The sequence below is a fragment of the Scomber japonicus genome, chromosome 2 (genome assembly GCF_027409825.1).
Source record: "Scomber japonicus isolate fScoJap1 chromosome 2, fScoJap1.pri, whole genome shotgun sequence".
Taxonomy (NCBI): Eukaryota; Metazoa; Chordata; class Actinopteri; order Scombriformes; family Scombridae; genus Scomber; species Scomber japonicus.
Genome location: NC_070579.1, coordinates 4,344,398 through 4,361,653, shown reverse-complemented (window position 1 = coordinate 4,361,653; position 17,256 = coordinate 4,344,398).

Sequence of the window (17,256 nt, the reverse complement as noted above, 5' to 3'; positions counted from 1 at the left end):
ACTGGTCTAAGGTTGGTCCACACAAAATCAGCAGGGAAGCAGAGCCTCTGGCCTAAGACAGCCGCCAGCTTCCAGTTGCATGCCGCACTTAGCCCTCCTGCACCTGGTCTTGAAATGGAGTAAAGTGGGACCATTTTTGCAACTGGTACCTTATATTTTCACCCAATACCATTATGAAATCCCCAAGATGTTTTCTACTCATGTCAGAAAAGAGATTACTGAAATCAATAATGGCAAATATAAAAGTGTTTTGAGCCCAATTGTCTCAGATAATGATGACGGGGGGGGGGGGGGCTGAAAAGCTTTGTGCCTCTAAACCTCACAGATTGTTTGTCTCCATCCAGTGGTTGAAATACACTGGTACATACTGACCTCAAGATGAACTCACCATCAGCACTTGACAGCACCTGATAGTATTTGTTTATTAATGATAAGAAAATAAGAAATTAAAGTGCAAATATTTTTATTGAAAATTAGGGGTAGAAACGTCACCGCTTCTGGTTGAAACAGCCAATTTGAATTTTGGGGGGTATCAGGTCAGCAGTTACTATAAAACATCATTGTTAATGAAGCACCTGAGCCAATCAGCTGTTTGATCATGTGACGCCAGGTGTTTCTCATCATGTCCTGAACTTTCACAGTCAGTAGAGAGCAGCTGCAGTTGCAAAAACTGTGGCCACCTTAATCTCATGACATGCATTGAGCTGCGATGGGAGGAGTTGTTTGCTCATCATCCCTTTTAATGTTTTTTTTAGTGCCAAACAACATCTTCTGTTCTTTATGGAGCAGCACCACTGTCACAGATACTGTTTAGTCTGTTAAATAATGAAATATTAAACAGGGTGAACTGCTAGCTTACAGACTGAACACTTTTTACCAGATAACAGTACTGTTTTTCAGTTCCCACATTATTTAAAAGAAAAGAAAGACAGACCAGAATGATGCTGAGCCGAGCTTTAATCAGAAAATGATTTACAGAGTGATTGAATACATGAATGAATACAATGACATGAGTACTGTAAATACTTTACAAAAAACCTACTTTTTCCTTATTTCAGTTTAGTAAATACAGAATGTTACAATAAATTGGAGACTACATGAGAATGATCTATAACATACAGAGTTATTTTTCTAACCAGATTTAAGACAAATATACCAAAGCACAAATCTGTATATTAAACAACCACATATCAAACCAGCCCACATTCATGTATTCGTTTCAGATGATTGATTATTTCTGTTGTGGCTGGGACAGGTTTATGCATCGGGATTAATACATTCAGGTGTAACCTCTCCACCACTGGAGCAGCTCACACACTGAAAACCAGATGTATTTTTGGGGTAATAACAGCGAAATACATTTGCAAGACCCCCAATAGAATCCCCAATATTGTTGAGGGCCATTTTTAACTCAGATTCATTAATGTTGACCACTCCACCTGGCTTGAACACATTTTCAAACACTAAAACACGGTCCCCCCATTTCCCTTTTGCAATCACATCTTTAATCTTGTCAAGAATATTATGCGGGCCCCCTAGCTTTGCACAAGTTCGGGGACATGGGGAGTCACTAGAGAAGATGACTAACATATCACCCTCGTCATTAACAAGATTTAAGTTTGTCAAAACACGCAACTCTGCATGATTTGGATCATTTTTAAGTTTTAGGGCGAAAGCTTGTCTGCCATTGTTATACACTACACCATTGTTAATCTGTTGAATGTTTCCTTGTGTGAGTTGATACTCTTTCGGTAGGTTATATGGGTCTTCTTTGGGCACACTTACAGCCACAGTGTAGATTCCTTTTATGCCGTTCCTGTCAAATGACAAGAAAATGTTTAGTAGAGAGGCATCATGATGGCCTAACAGTTAGGACCAGAACCACATAATGTCCTTGGGTTTTAAGTGGATTCTAAAAGAAACTGGAAAGCACTACAAAGAAACTAAGTAAAATATTTCAATAATCTGGCAGCAGAACTCTGCACAGGTGAATCTGAGCTGTTGTTTGAGTGAAGTTTAACCTGAACCTTAATCACATTTAAAACAGAAGAATATGATGTTGAGAAACTGGTTCCAACTGACTCTTCCTCGACAATGACAGATCAAATATGGAAACACACTGGAAACAAATATATTGATCTGCCTCTTATACCGCTTTCAGACCAAGGACCAGGGTCGGACCAGGGTTAGTTGACCAGGGCTAGTTGACCAGGGCTAGTTGACCAGGGTTAGTTGACCAGGGTTAGTTGACCAGGGCTAGTTGACCAGGGCTAGTTGACCAGGGTTAGTTGACCAGGGCTAGTTGACCAGGGTTAGTTGACCAGGGTTAGTTGACCAGGGTTAGTCGACCAGGGTTCGTTGACCAGGGTTAGTTGACCAGGGTTAGTTGACCAGGGTTAGTTGACCAGGGCTAGTTGACTAGGGTTAGTTGACCAAGGTTAGTCGACCAGGGTCCGTTGACCAGGGCTAGTTGACCAAGGTTAGTCGACCAGGGTTCGTTGACCAGGGACATTCAGACCAAGTCAGTCAGTCCTGGTTAAACCCTGGTCAGGACCATTCAGACAATACTGGCCAAACATTCCTGCTTGTTTACATGCAACAGTCTTTTGTAATTGTCCCACAGTTGTTAGCAACCTGTGTGGACCACTGACATTGAAATCAACCCTGGTTCGACCCACCTCTCGATCAGGATCACCAAGGAGGGTCGCCCAACCATGGTTGACCCTTTCAGGCACAAACTCGACCATGGGATAACCCTGGTTAGAGATTGGTCTGAAATGTGTATTACACATCACATGATCAGTCTGTCTGAGTAACACTGTGGATTTAATATCTGTCCTGTCGCTGGCAGAGTTAAATATGTTCTGATGCCAAAAGAACAGAATAGCATAAAGAAAAATATCTTTAACTTACATTTACCATTCATATCATCTTGATAAAGGTTTTAATCCTAGTTTTAGTGATTCTTTAAATACTGTATTTAAATACAATTTTGAGCTACTTTTTCTTTTCTTGAATCATAAATAGATAAATAGAAAATAGTGTACTTTTTACTTTCACATTTTTACTTTTACTTTTACTTTTATGGTATTAATACTTATGCTCAAGTAATTTGTCTAAGTTCTTCCACCACTGCACAAAATAATAATACCAGATACAAAGTATATTGACTCACTGTGGCGTTTTCCTTATCTGTAGTATAAGATTAGCAAGCTTGTTCTGGTCCACTGCAGCCAAACATCCAGCAGACAGAAGGACGATCAGTGTCACAGTGATGCACAACAGGTTGGCCATCTGCAAACAAAAGTTAATAATTATCGTCACAAAAACCCCATTTACACATCTTATGCTCACATGATAACAGCATCTAAAGTTAGATTGAAATTCATCTCAAATTAGCCATTGTTCTCTCTCTGTCTCAACAGGGAGAAGAGCAGCTGCAGTGTTTTCTACATGCTGTCATACAGAACGTGCACTGAGATGTAGTATCGATCTGATTCCTCATTAATTAAACCACTAAGAGCCTGTGAAGATTATGAAACATTTGTCTCACTCACTGCCTATACATATTATTAATGAATGTGTTTAAGTTGTGGATAGTTTTTAGTCAGCTAGCTGTTATTATAGTAATTCAGATAAGTTAATTGCAGTAGGTAAAGCCTCAGTATTATTATCATATCTTACCTTTGGAGAACAGCTTGTGATGGATGCTCTGAAGTTGTACTCTGTTGTCTTCTCACCGTGTGAGTGTTGCTGCAATGAACACAGTCAGAAAGAAGAGGCTTTTTCAACAGGAGGTTTATGGTCAATCCCTCCAGAGAGGCACCACACCCTTATATGAACATTCAAATCCATGTCGTTTCATTTATACAAGAGCAACATTGAAAGAGAAGATAAGAAACCTACATGCCTCCAATAAAATTTACATTTGCAATACTACCTCCACTACACCCTTTCATTATCTGCAGTGAAGCTATAACTTCTCTATAGACACCTTCCACATTTTCATGAGTTACTGTTTGTGACCACTAACGTTATAAGAGAGCAGCAGTGTACATTTACTTAATTACTGTACTTTACTTGAGTATTTCCATGACATTTTCAGCTACTTTATACAATTCATTAATACTGAAACTGAACAGCTCTAATATTCATTTAGCTATTTATTGTAATCATTCTTTACTTTCTTAATGTTCATTTTTAGAATTGGTTGACAATGTAAAATAACGTTAAATATTCTTAAGCACATTTGCATAGTCATAGCAGTGCAAATATGTGACCAATTCATATAAAGGTCTATTTTCATTCTTGTTGGTAATTGGTGAATTTTTGGTATCGGTCTTTGTTATTGGATCATTTTGATGTTTTATGTTTAAATGTTTTTAAGCATATGTTACAAAGTTTAGGCAGCAGTATAGAACCACAGGCTGATGTCTCGGTGTGGAGTTTTCTGTATTTGTATGTTTGTATTATATATATTGTAATATCTTGCTCAACTGCTGGTGTTGGTTCCCCAAATATGTTGACAGGTGTAACTTTGAGTCCAAGTCAACTTTTAGTATCTATCTATCTATCTATCTATCTATCTATCTATCTATCTATCTATCTATCTATCTATCTATCTATCTATCTATCTATCTATCTATCTATCTATCTATCTATCTATCTAGCTATCTATCTAGCTATCTATCTATCTATCTAGCTATCTATCTAGCTATCTATCTATCTAGCTATCTATGCATCCATCCATCCATCCATCCATCCATCCATGCATCCATCCATGCATCCATCCATCCATCCATCCATCCATCCATCCATCCATCCATGCATCCATCCATGCATCCATCCATGCATGCATTCACCCATCCATCCATGCATCCATTCATCCATCCATCCATCCATGCATCCATCCATCCATCCATCCATCCACTACGAACAAAGTCCTTTTTTACATTTTTTTCCTTTTTACCTTTTACTACAGATAATTTTTTCTTTTGGTGTTTTTTGGGTTATTTTTTAAATTTTTTTTTAATTTATTTGTTAAAAAAGGTGGTTTGTGTATCTATTTCCGTTCCCACACCCTAAAACGTCTTCCTCTTCTCACAGAGTGCCCTCTCTTCTCCATTTTGGCCCAAATCTCCATCTTTAATCTGCAAGTTGTGATGAACAGGCAGATTTGCTTTTAGCACCTCAAACATAAAACGTTATCTCACAGAGGCAGCAGGAAATCACTAAACCTTTTATTACTGTACAGACCTGACACATATTTAACTGATCAAACCTCTTCCTCTTGTCTTCTTCTACATGTTCTTACGTTTCTGACTAAATTCAAAGGGTGGGGATCTAAATGTTCAAATAAGGTCATGGTGCCACTTTGAGGGCATGGCTGTGGTTTCCCTCTTTATAAAAATGTGTTTGTGTATTTATTTCTGTTCCCACGCTCTAAAGATGTCTTCCTCTTCTCACAGGCTATTCTTTCTTCTCCATTTTGGCCCAAATCTGCATCTTTAATCTGCAAGTCATGATAAACAGGCAGATTTGCTTTTATACTACCTAAAACACAAAACATTTTCTCACAGAGGCAGCAAGTGTTTTTCAAGGTTGAAAGAAAATCAACATACTTACAGTCAAAGTAAATAGTGAAAATGATTAAATGCTTAGTTTTAAAAATATTTTAAAGGCAAAGCTGTTATTAAATTAGTTTTTCTCAGATGTCTGATTTTGCAGGGCAGAGTCCCAGAAAATCTGCTGTGAAAATAGACAAGCGTGCAGAGGGCCCAGTTCATTTTCAAGGCGTGATTATTATAAAGAGGCACTTTGTGTTTGCATATAGATAGACAGACAGACAGACACATCTCTAACTTACCAAAATTACTAGAATTTAGTAATGACTAAAATTACCAATATTAAAGGACGTCAGCCTTCTTAACCCTTCCTATAAAGTGCCTCCATGTGGACCTTCCAGTCCAACTTGTTGTCGAGCTGCACTCCAACGTATCTGTAGCTCGATATCGCTTTAATCTTTGACAGTTTGAGCTGTAGATGGTTGCGGTTGCACCAGTTTACAAAGTTCCCATCAGTGTGCCTGTACTCCTTCTCACCTCCTCCCCTGATAAAACCAATAACTGCTGAATCATCATGTTTTGCTGTAAAGACCTGACACATATTTCACTGATAAAACCTCTTCCTCTTGTCTTCTTCTAAATGTTCTTACATTTCTCACTAAATTCAAAGGGTGGGGATCTAAATGTTCAAATAAGGTCATGGTGCCACTTTGAGGGCATGGCTGTGGTTTCCCTCTTTATAAAAATGTCCCTTCTCTCTGATTGTATTTACTGCAGCAGCACTGAGACACTGAGAGGAAAGAATCCAAGAAGACCAAAGCAGGTAAAAGAAACACTTCAATATCTGTACTAGGGTTTTCATATAAAATGATAACATGTAAAATGTATAATCAATAACAGAAAAAGCAGGTTATCTGATAAATGTCTGTATATTTTCTACAGTTTCTTCAGACTAAAAGAACTTCTGACAACATCGATGAAAGTGAGCAGCATTTTTTCTTTTTTACACTGATGACTATTTGAAGTATTGTTGGGGTGTTACTGTTAATTTATTGCTTCACTGTACACATCACTAATACTCACTAGAGCACTGAATGTATACACATGTCCTCTTGAACTGGTCTCCAACAAATATTATTTACATTTTCAATAGGAACCAATGGGCTTGGGGCTGTGTGATGTTAATTTAAGGGTTAAACACATGTTAATGTAGCAGGCGCAAAACACATCAGATGGTCTTTGAATACATTCTTCTCTTATTAAAGAGTTTTGCACATTTCATAGTTTATTTTAGTGTGTGGCTGGTTTAATAAAGGAACTGCCACATGTTGCTGTGAGCAGCGCTGAATACTCAAGACTGACAGTGAATGAGTGTGATCCCATTTCAGATAACATGAGGGATGATCATTCAATAATTAAATCAGATTTTAACAAAGTATCATCATAATTGTTTTGAAGACAAAAAAAGTGCATATGTCATCAATCAAACTTTAGAAAGTGGTGATGGCTGATAAAGTTTTTCACTCAATAAAAACAACTAATAACTGAAATTTAACGTAACTTAAAAGACAAAAAGAAATATGAACATTGATTTATCCAAACTCAAAAATTCTCTTTCCTCTCACTCTTATTCTTGCACTGAAACAGATGTGAAACAAGAACAAACATTGCATTATCTCATCCCTGCTTGCTTGATATGTGTGCAGATGTCGGGCCTGTGCTGGACGGCTGTGATGCTGACGGTAGTCCTGTCTGCTGGGACCAGTTTTGCTACTGTGAACAAGACGCAGCTTGCAAATATTGTAAAATTCATCATGGATAAGTGAGTTTATTGGATTTTTTAAGTTTAATCTCTGAAAAATCAGGATTTTCATCCAGTCCCTTTTTCTCCTATACATTACACCTTTAATGTCATTCTGATCAAGTGGAAACAAACTTCATACTGACAGTCACCACAAGGTGTCAACAAAATCCACCAACATTTTTTTGTTTAAATCACTCTTTACCCTTTTACTAGATAGATTTTAAATATGTAGTGGAATGTTGAGAAGTAGTCCATCAGTATGATCTTTTGTAATGGATCGTACTGATGAGGCAGAGCCCAAGTTCTGACCAAGCTTCTGGTCTTATTCTAATGAATGTGTTTTATTATAAGCGCTTCTGGGCTTCTGAGAGCTAAGTTGTATTTAACTTCATGTTCAACACATGCTACCATTCAGTCTTCTGACAGTTTTAGCTTCGTTTTGTTCTGTGTCATGTTGACTGATGCCAAAGTGGCTGAATTTCTCCAACAATTGAGTGTTTTTGTCTATCTGAGAAAACACATGTTTTATTACAACACTTAAACATGCTTTGTGCAGCAGTGCTGACTCAACTTCATGAAATGAGCACACTAGCACACTGGCACTGTCACTGTTTATATCAGAAATCCAAAAGTTTGTTCAAATGTGGGGAAAAAGTGCAGACGACTGAAGTAGTTTGCTTTGTGATCAGCTTTACCTGTTGCTGTCTTTGGCCTGATAGCAAACTTAGCAAACAAGTAAAAATAGAGAAGGACGAGCAAAGATGACCTGATTGGCTAATCACAACCTATCTGTTTCTTTTGGCAGGTATAACATAAACTCTCAGGTCAGTGTGGCTGTAAACTTCCCTGAGAACTATCCCAATCCTGAAGACGTCTTCAAGGAGAACGGGCGGGTGATCATGGAAACACCCAAGCCGGGGGTCAAATCAACATCCAACTTTGACTACCCATATACTGACCATGCTGAGGCACTTGTTTTGGAAAAGATGAAGCCCTTAGTTGACAACAGTAATGGCAATTTTCTTGTCTTCTATACTTTCTATTCCCCATGTGGTTCAAAATGTACAAACATAAACCACAAGTTCAATATCATTGGCAAGATTAATGAAGTCTTTCCCAAATGGACAAACAAAGCCTTTGTGTTTTCCAAAGTTTTTGAAAATACTGGTGACAAATCGGTCATTGATGCAACAAATAAGTCCCTGAATGAACTTGCTAATTCTAGGATTGGTCGAGGCAACATATTCCGTTGCTATGGACCCAAAAATGACTTCAAATGTATCAACTGCTTCAAAGGCAGGAAACAAAAAAAAGTTGCACAGGAGTGTGTTCAAAATTAGGTTTCATGGTGTCAGGGAATGCAGATGTTATGGGAACCACAGTGATTCAGGTCAAATAGATTGACCCCCAGAGATCCACTGAATCTGTTTAGACAGCTTTTAACAAGAGAAAGATAATATGCTCAGCAATGCACTGTTTCTTTTCATACTGGAGGCGTATTGCTCTTTTCTTCAGTTGGTACTGTTTCATGTATCAAACTACAGCACCTTGACAAAGTCACTAAAGATGCAGATAGTTGTTTCCTTTGGTCCAAACCACAGTAGAAATGTTCATGTTAATAGCTTACCTTCACATTTACTGAGTTTGACAGAGACTAAGTGATTGTTTCATTGAACAGGCTTAAATCATGTTTACTCTCAGCAATTTTGTCTGAACGTTTAGTGTTTGAGTCTAAGGAACATTTTTCTGCTCTAATAACTTCAACCACAGAATAAACTAATTAGTTGTAATCAGTTAGTTCTGACATTAACAACAAAAACTGCAATTTGGCACATTTAATTTATTCTGCAATATTACAGACTGCACATTTGGTTGAGTAAGCAATTCAATATTTAGCTTAAGAGATAATTTTTATTTGGGCTCTGGTTAAATAATTAAACAAGTATTCACATCATGTCATTGTATTCTACACCTTTGTAAAGCTTTACCAAATCCTCTGATGTTCTGTTTTTTCTCATTAAAGCTAAGCTAAGCATCCACCCTGTTGTGTCTGTGTATCAGTCATTTGGGAAACCCTGAATAACGTTCCTTGTTATCTGTAAAACCTGCATTAACTGATTATTAGGCTTCTTGTATTCACTGGAAACAACCTGTGAACACAACACTGACATGTCATCACCTTTTAAGGTAATACATTGAACTTGTTAGCAAACAGTTGCTTATTTCTACATCCAGTGGTTGACAGTCACTAACTGTGTTGTAATTATAATAGATTATCAATTAAACACATCTTGTATCTCATCAGGACAGGCTTGATGAAAAGGGGAAGAGTTTGGTTTTGAGATGCATCTATCAGTCATCCACCAAGCAGAAGTGTTCACCTTTTCTCTATCATTTGGGTATCTGTTTCTTTTGGCAGGTATAACATAAACACTCAGATCAGTGTGGCTGTAAACATCCCTGAGAACAATCCCAAACTTGAAGATGTCTTCAAGAACAACAAGATTAACAACTGGGTGGTCAAAGCAACACCCGAAAAATGTCCCACCACAGTTTCCCACAGCCCTGGGCGATGCCTTCATAATGCTTTTTTCATCAGACTAAGAATCAAAAACCAAAGCAAAACAAAAAGAACAACAGAAAATTCTCTCAAGCTAGAACTAGTTGTAGTTTAGCATGTTAGCATTTTTGGTTGAAAAATGATACATTTTTGACGATTTGTTTCTATTTCACACCCCTACACCGTGTCTTTGTGCAGTTAGTGATATAGGTCTTAATTTGTCACAAGCTGGCTCAGTGCATGTGACAACGAGGGGAAAAAGTCAGGTCAAAGTTCCAATTCAATGTTTTATTGGAAAAAATATTTCTCTATTTCCAAAAGGCAGGAGGTTGTAACCATTCTCTGAGTGAGGAGACTATCTCTCCACACAGCTACAGAACAGTCTCAGAATCTGCAGAGGTGAATAGGCAACTAACGCTAGCCTGCCAGATGCAAGGCTAAATAACTGGTTTAAGTATGCAGTCCTTGTAGATGGTCCTTTGAGGAACCAGACTCAAAGCCTAAGACCTTGGGGAAAAGGGTGAAACTGGGACCCTTTTGAAAGTAGATCCTTCTGGACCAGGAACTCCCATAGCGTCCCACATATCAGAAATCAGACTGTGTGAGGCTAGTTAAGGGCTATCAGGACAAGCTGCAGATGGACACAGAAGGGGGATAATTCATACAGAAGGCTTGGGGCCACTGATGAGCCCAGGCATCTGTGCTGAGGGATCGATTTCCCTCCCCAGGAAGAAGAACAGGGACCTGTCACGGTGAGTAGCGCAGATGGACCCAAAAGGCAGACAGTCTCGGGACAAAAAGGGTATTTAATTGGCCAAAACCAAGTATAAACAACTCAAAAGACAAACACAGGCAACGCTAGCAAAATAACTCGGTTTAAAAACTACACAGTACAAAACACTGTACTAACACAGAGACTCGGACAAAGACTGAACTGAAAACCAAAACCTATATAGACATGCGGACATAGGACACAGGTGAGTGAAACAAGACAGGTGAAACACATGAGGCAATCCACTAAGGCAGGGGAAACACAGGAAGTAAAACTAACAAAATACACAAAGGGAGAACAACTTCAAAATAAAACATGAGCTACAACAGGATGTGACAGGACCAATGAGTCAACTCCCTGGGGACAAATAGATCTGAAACCATTGGCCCGTTAAGGCAGGTGTCATCCTCTTTTTAACTTCCTGAAGCTCACTGGGATGATATCTCATGGTATCTGTAATCTTCCTCTTCCTAATTTTTCAAATACGTGCTAGAAGAAGCATATGTTGCTGGTTTGAGGGTTTGGCCAAGTTCTGCCTCTGTTCTATAAACATGTCCCTTCCTTCTGATCGTGTTCACTGCAGCAGCATCTTCCCTCCAAACCCTGAGAAGAAAACAGGAAGAGTTGACGGCTTCAAAGCATCTTTCTCCACCGAGGCAGGTACATGAGATAAAGGCACAAATATTCACTTCACAGCACAAATTGGACTATGGCTCCAGCTTGATCAATTAACCTGGTGATTATTGTATTAATGAATCAATTAATCATTTGTTATTTACACATTAGCAAATATTGAGTTCAAAGCAATTTTTTATCTGACCAACAGTCACAAACCCAAAGATATTCAATATATTTTGATGTAAGACATTTGAGAAGCTACATGATGGCATTTCTTCTTGAAAACCAATTTAAGAGATTAATCAATTAACAATACAGTTGACCAATTGATTCATTGATAGGTTGGTAGATCCTTTACACACAGTAAAGAGCAAACCTTAGATCTGCAACCGAATTACTGCTTGTTGATTAATACATTTGTTGGCAGATTAATGATGAATGTTAAAAAAAAAGGTTTATTGCAGCTCTACGATGAGGAACACTCCCCTTCTTGTCCTGTTTGTTATTTACTGAGCAGGATTTCTGAAACAGCTTGTTAGTCGAGACATAGAACAAGCAGCAAGTGTTTAGTTTTTGGTGTGGTTCCAGGATTGTTATTTAAAGGATTTCTTCACATTTCAAGACATACAAATAAATGTGTTCAACTGTGTCTTTTATGTCCTAGGGTGTTAGAACCAGCAGACCCTGCTGGCAACAGAAGTGAAGGTAAGTTATTTATTTATTTTCTTCAGTCTCTGCAAAAATATTAGGAATGTTTTCTAATATTTATAAAAATGGGCTACTTATCTACCTGCTTGCAAACTATAAGCTATTTCCTACTCTTACTGTAAGTTTGTCATGTTCTTGGTTTAGGTCTTATTTCTGTGATTGTAACTTTGTGAGGATGCTATTAATGAACTTGATCTATGTGCAGATGGCTGGTCTGCACTGGATGGCTGTGGTGCTGGCCTTCTTCCTGTCTACTGGGAACAGTTTGGCTGATGTGGACCACAGTGGGCTCAAAAGTATCATAAAAGCCATCATGGATGAGTAAGTCTACTCTATTATCTAATATCTCATTCACACCTGCAGAGGATATGCAGCTGTTATATGTAATTCTGATTACACATCTCACCAAGAGATTGAACAAAGTAAAACAAAGTGATTGTACAGAAAGTCCTGGTCTTTGAAATACACAGAAATGTATATTTTAATGTATATTCTACTTGAGTCCAGATTACATAAACAAATCCAGGTTGCAAGCAATATTATACAAATCATTGTAGTGGTACTTCAGTTGTAAACCTATGTAACACTGTGATATATAAAGGGATGTCACTGTTTTGTCACTTTTACCAAGAAATCTGCTCCTAAGATCCAATGAAAGAAGTCAAGAAATGCCAAAAATTGTTAAAATTATAGACATAAAATACTATGCTTTGAATAATGTTTTGTTTCTAGGTTTTCTCACAAAAAATTGAGTCAATCAAGTACTGGAAGCTTCAAGATTGTTAAAGTTGTATGCTGGAACATGACTGCCTCCAAACTAGTTACTTGTAATTGTAGGTACACGCCTTAAAGTCAGATTTAAGTGGAGTAGATGATGTGAAAACAAGCTCTGCACATGCATCATTCTCCACTCTAAATTCCATATAATGTTTTATTCTGACATATATGCGCTAGGTGACACCTTCAAATCCAGGTTGCAGGCAGTATTACTAATTGCCTCCTTCTTCACTGAAATGTCCATTCTCAGTATATGAGTACTGGAAGCTTCAAGTTACGTTTCTTTTTCTTTTTTAAAGATTTTTTCTGGCATAGACACCAGGAACTAGGTTCAGGAACTCATTTAAAATGTTCTATCTTTTCTTACTGATAAACCACATGAACAAAGATACTCACTAAATTTCATGTAATGTTTTTTTTCGGACAGGTTGGTGCTCGGTGACACCTTCAGTTTGGCAGGGAATGTCCCGAAGAGCAAAGACCCAACTGATCTTCAGGAAGTCAAAGACAGAGGCAAACAAACAGACACAGGAACGGAAGAACAAATGGACACAGGCACAGACGAACCAACAGACACAGGTGCAGATGATCAAACAGACACAGACACAAACCCAGGTGATCAAACGGGCACAGGCACAGATAAACAATTGGACACAGGTGCAGACGAACAAACAGATACTAGCCCAGACGATCAAACGGAAACAGGCAATAGTGGAGAAACAGACACAGGTGCAGATGATCAAACAGACACAGGTGCAGTGGAACAAACAGACACAGGTGCAGATGGACCAAAAAACACAGGTGCAAATGAAGAAACAGACACAGGTGCAGGTGAACAAACAGACACAGGCCCGGACGAAGAAACGGGCACAGGCAATGGCGAAGAAACAGACACAGGCACAGGAGAACAAACAGACACAGGTGCAGATGAACAAACAAACACAGGCCCAGGTGAACAAATAGACACAGGCCAACAAACAGGCACAGGTGAACAAACGGACACGGGTTCAAATAAACAAACAGACACAGGTGCAGATGAACAAACAGACACAGGTGCAGATGAACAAACAGACACAGGCGTGGAAGAACAAACAGACACAGGTGCAGATGAACAAACAGACACAGGCGTGGAAGAACATACAGACACAGGTGCAGGCGGACAAACAGACACAGGTGCAGATGAAAAAACAGACACGGGTGCAGGCAAACAAATAGACGCAGGTGCAGATGAACAAACAGACACAGGCACAGGTGAACAAACGGACACGGGTGCAGATGGACCAAAAGCCACAGGTGCAAATGAAGAAACAGACACAGGTGCAGGCAAACAAATAGACGCAGGTGCAGATGAACAAACAGACACAGGCATGAAAGAACAAACAGACGCAGGTGCAAATGAACAAACAGACACAGGTGCAGACGAACAAATAGACGCAGGTGCAGATGAACAAACAGACACAGGCGCAGACGAACAAACAGACACAGGCGCAGACGAACAAACAGACACAGGTGCAGATGAACCAAAAGACACAGGTGCAGATGAACCAAAAGACACAGGTGCAGGGGAACAAACAGACACAGGTGCAGATGGACCAAAAGACACAGGTGCAGAGGAACAAACAGACACAGGTGCAGATGGACCAAAAGACACAGGTGCAAATGAAGAAACAGACACAGGTGCAGATGAACAAACAGACACAGGTGCAGGTGAACAAACAAACACAGGCGCAGATGATCAAACAGACACAGGTGCAGATGAACAAATAGACGCAGGTGCAGACGAACAAACAGACGCAGGTGCAGAGGAACAAACGGACGCAGGTGCAGATGAACAAACAGACACAGGTGCAGATAAACAAACAGACACAGGCCCAGACGATCAAACGGACACAGGCAATGGCGAGGAAACAGACACAGTTGTAGACAAACAAACAGACATAGGTGGAGATGAACAAACAGACACAGGTGCAGACGAACAAACAGACGCAGGTGCAGATGTACCAACAGACACAGGTACAAGCGGACAAACAGACACAGGTGCAGATGAAGAAACAGACACAGGTGCAGATGAACAAACAGACACAGGTACAAGCGGACAAACAGACACAGGTGCAGATGAAGAAACAGACACAGGTGCAGATGAAGAAACAGACACAGGCAATGGTGAAGAAACAGACGCAGGTGCAGATGAACAAACAAACGCAGGTGCAGGTGAACAAACAGCCACAGGTGCAGACGAACAAACAGACACAGGTGCAGATGAACCAACAGACACAGGCACGGAAGAACAAACGGACACAGGCAATGGCGAAGAAGCAGACACAAGTGCAGATGATCAAACAGACACAGGTACAGACGAACAAACAGACGTAGGTGCAGACAAACAAACAGACGCAGATGCAGGTGAACAAACAGACACAGGTGCAGATGAACCAACAGACACAGGTGCAGATGATCAAACAGACGCAGATGCAGGTGAACAAACAGACACAGGTGCAGATGAACAAACAGACACAGGTGCAGATGATCAAACAGACACAGGTGCAGACGAACAAACAGACACAGGTGCAGATGAACCAACAGACACAGGCACGGAAGAACAAACGGACACAGGCAATGGCGAAGAAGCAGACACAGGTGCAGATGATCAAACAGACACAGGTGCAGACGAACAAACAGACGTAGGTGCAGACGAACAAACAGACGCAGATGCAGGTGAACAAACAGACACAGGTGCAGATGAACCAACAGACACAGGTGCAGATGAACAAACAGACACGGGTGCAGATGAACAAACAGACATGGGTGCAGGTGAACAAACAGATGCAGGTGCAGATGAACAAGCAGACGCAGGTGCAAATGATCAAACAGACACAGGTACAGATGAACAAACAGACACAGGTGCAGATGATCAAACAGACACAGGTGTAGATGAACCAACAGACACAGGCACGGAAGAACAAACGGACACAAGCAATGGCGAAGAAGCAGACACAGGTGCAGATGATCAAACAGACACAGGTGCAGACGAACAAACAGACGCAGGTGCAGACGAACAAACAGACGCAGATGCAGGTGAACAAACAGACACAGGTGCAGATGAACAAACAGACACAGGTGCAGATGATCAAACAGACACAGGTGCAGATGAACAAACAGACACAGGTGCAGATGAACAAACAGACACAGGTGCAGATGAACCAACAGACACAGGCACGGAAGAACAAACAGACACAGGTGCAGATGAACAAACAGACACAGGTGCAGATGATCAAACAGACGCAGGTGCAGACGAACAAACAGACACAGGTGCAGATGAACAAACAGACGCAGGTGCAGGTGAACAAGCAGACGCAGGTGCAGATGAACAAACAGACGCGGGTGCAGATGAACAAACAGACACGGGTGCAGACGAACAAACAGACACAGGTGCAGATGAAGAAATAGACACAGGTGCAGATGAACCAACAGACACAGGCATGGAAGAACAAACGGACACAGGCAATGGCGAAGAAGCAGACACAGGTGTAGATGAACAAACAGACACAGGTGCAGGTGAACGAACAGACACAGGTGCAGATGAAGAAACAGACACAGGTGCAGATGAAGAAATAGACACAGGTGCAGATGAAGAAACAGACACAGGTGCAGGTGAACGAACAGACACAGGTGCAGATGATCAAACAGACACAGGTGCAGGTGAACAAACAGACACGGGTGCAGACGAACGAACAGACGTAGGTGCAGATGAAGAAATAGACACAGGTGCAGATGAAGAAACAGACACAGGTGCAGATGAACAAACAGACGTAGGTGCAGATGAACAAACAGACGCAGGTGCAGGTGAACAAACAGACACAGGTGCAGGTGAACAAACAGACACGGATGCAGACGAACAAACAGGTGCAGACGAACAAACAGACACAGGTGCAGATGAACAAACAGACGCAGGTGCAGATGAACAAACAGACGCAGGTGCAGATGAACAAACAGACACAGGTGCAGATGAACAAACAGACATGGGTGCAGGTGAACAAACAGATGCAGGTGCAGATGAACAAACAGACGCAGGTGCAAATGATCAAACAGACACAGGTACAGATAAACAAACAGACACGGGTGCAGACGAACAAACGGACACAAGCAATGGCGAAGAAGCAGACACAGGTGCAGATGAACCAACAGACACAGGCAATGGCGAAGGAACAGACACAGGTGCAGACGAACAAACAGACGCAGGTGCAGACGAACAAACAGACGCAGATGCAGGTGAACAAACAGACACAGGTGCAGATGATCAAACAGACACAGGTGCAGATGAACAAACAGACACAGGTGCAGATGAACAAACAGACACAGGTGCAGATGAACCAACAGACACAGGTGCAGATGGACCAACAGACACAGGCACGGAAGAACAAACAGACACAGGTGCAGATGATCAAACAGACAC